The sequence below is a fragment of the Bactrocera neohumeralis genome, unplaced genomic scaffold, assembly GCF_024586455.1.
Source record: "Bactrocera neohumeralis isolate Rockhampton unplaced genomic scaffold, APGP_CSIRO_Bneo_wtdbg2-racon-allhic-juicebox.fasta_v2 cluster11, whole genome shotgun sequence".
Classification (NCBI taxonomy): domain Eukaryota; kingdom Metazoa; phylum Arthropoda; class Insecta; order Diptera; family Tephritidae; genus Bactrocera; species Bactrocera neohumeralis.
In genome coordinates this window covers 992,908-995,584 of record NW_026089624.1, presented here as the reverse complement: position 1 = coordinate 995,584, position 2,677 = coordinate 992,908, and positions in this window count along the sequence as shown.

Genomic DNA, 2,677 nt, shown 5'->3' with positions numbered 1-2,677 from the left:
AATATACAAATCAATATCGTAATAATAATATTAATAATAATACTAACGTTTACGGTAATTCAGCAAGACAAAATATACAGAGCAGCACTCGGCAAACAAGACGTTCAAATGGGTCAATACCCATGGATGTTGATGCTGTGAGCAGGAAACGAATAACAACGAGGAATTTTTTACCAATTCGCCTCGGAAAATTAAAAGAAAATATTAATTTCACTTACTCTGTTTAATAAAAAATGGTGTGCATTGGTAGACCCAGGCTCTACCATTAGTATTATGAAAAAGTTATCGGTTCTAAAAAAAATATAAAACAATAATTAGTACACTGAATGGTGAAATAAGAGCGTCTAACGGAAAAGTTAAGACACCATGTCCGCTAGAATTTAAATGCCCTCACAATGCTATGATGAGATGGCTGAAAATAGACTTTGAAAACCCGTACGATCTTCTACTGGGAAACGATTTTATATTTAATAATTTCAATATAATCGATATTGGAAACGAAGAAATTGAGCTTAAAAATGGTGGTAAAATTACGTTTTATTCAAAAACTATCCAAGAGCAAGTATACGCATTGGAAGAAAGTAAAATGCAAGATATTCAATTGGATCATTTAAATCGATCGAACGAAGGGAGATTGAAAAATTTGTAAGAAGTATGAAAAATTAATGTATAAAGAAGGAGATGCCTTGACAAACACAAAAACCGTGGTCCACGAAATAAGAACCACCACAAACCAGCAAATCAATTCAAAAATATATAGGTTACCTCCGAAACATGAGGAAGAAGCCATAAGGCAAATTAGGGAGCTAGAAAAGCAAGGTATAATTCGGAAAAGTAGTAGTAAATATAGTTCACCTATTATCATAGTACCAAAAAAATGTGATAGCAATGGAAATAAAAAAATCGGTTAGTAATCGATTACCGTAGACTAATCAAATAACTCTCGATGATAAATATCCTTTGCTAAACATTGATGGAATCTTAGACAAGTTGGGCAAGGTGCAGTACTTTAGCACCCTTGATCTAGCTAAAGGTTACCATCAAATTTTAATGGAAAAAAAGGATATTGAAAAGACAGCTATCTCCGGTGGGATTATACGAATATATAAGAATGCCGTTCGGACTAAAAAATGCTCCGTCCACCTTTCAACGACTAATGAATGACATATTAAGAGAATACACAAATAAGATATGTGTCGTTTATTTGGACGACCTATTAATCTTTTCAACGTCATTAGAGGAACATTTAAATCCATTGGCGCATTTCCAATCAAAGTTAAGACGTAATAATATAAGTCAGAGTCGATAGTATAGTTTCTATGAAACAACATTTGGTGCATCACATGTTAAGAAAGGATTAACAGTCATTTTGTAAACAGAAATATTAGTATTAATTATAAGTTAATATACACTTCCTTTGAATAAGACTCAGGGTTCTTTAAGACTCTATCGCCCGGTTTTGTCGAGCGGTGGCAGTTTCTGTGTGAGAGTTACACGACCAAAGGGATATTGCGTTTTTCGACATTGCAAATCCACCGTATTTTTGGATAGAGGAGAGATTGAGGGCTTTCCTGAAAGTCAAGGGTGAACCATTATAAAAAATGGTTTTATCCATTATTCCTCAGCCATGTTGAACAAAAGGGTAAAGGACATGGTGAAGACTAATATATGTTTTGTTTTTGTGATAACTATATATAATTTCAAAATTATTATCAGTGATTTATTATACATTGATAAGTATTTACATATACAATTACATGAATCACATGTTGTTGTGTTTGATTCGTTTTTAATGAATTGTATATAAATTTACTCTGTTATGTAATTTATTATTATTTGGTGAAATATTGAACAAATCATACATTTCTAAAATATTAAATTACTATTAGTTGTTGTTAAACACCTGAATCAAAATGTTACAATATTCAAAGTTTTTAAATGTTAAGATAAAATAGAATTATATCAAATTATTCTGGCAAAGCGTTATCATACGCCTGGTGTGGGAATGAAGAGGAAGAAGATTGAGGGCTTTCTGAAAACATACAAGGTGAGCTAATATAAAATGGTTTTGATCCACGTCCTTTAGCTGTGGTGAAAAAATGTTGGGAAATATTAACAACCAAATTTTTATTTGTTGAAGTGAAGATATAGAAATAGTCATGCATTTCACAAACTCTTAAAAGTGCCTTTAATACGGCACGGTTGCATTACCTAAGGTCAAATATTTTTATCCATGGGGCTGATTACCAAAAGGTTAAAATGTGATTTTCCAAATTTATTTTATTTTTAGTAAACGTGGTTATAAAATTACATATAAGTTACCTATATTGTCACTTAAAACTTTTTCTTCAATGTATTACGGGGTAAGCTATAAGACGAAATTACCATAACCAGTTGCCAGTTGTTTGAGACCACATAGGTCAAATACTTTTAGCCATAATAGATGATTTTTAAAAATGTTAATCCTTTCAAAATTTTAATTTTTTTTAAAACACACCCCCAAAAAAGGAAAGGGAAGATTAGGGTTTTTTAAAACCCCGGGGCTAATAAAATTTTTGACCCCCCCCCAATATTAATTGTGGGAAAACAAAAGGGGGACATGGTGAAGACTGTATTATCTTTGTTTTTGTGAAAATACCCCCTTTCAATTTTATCATGTTTATTATGTTTGTCCAAC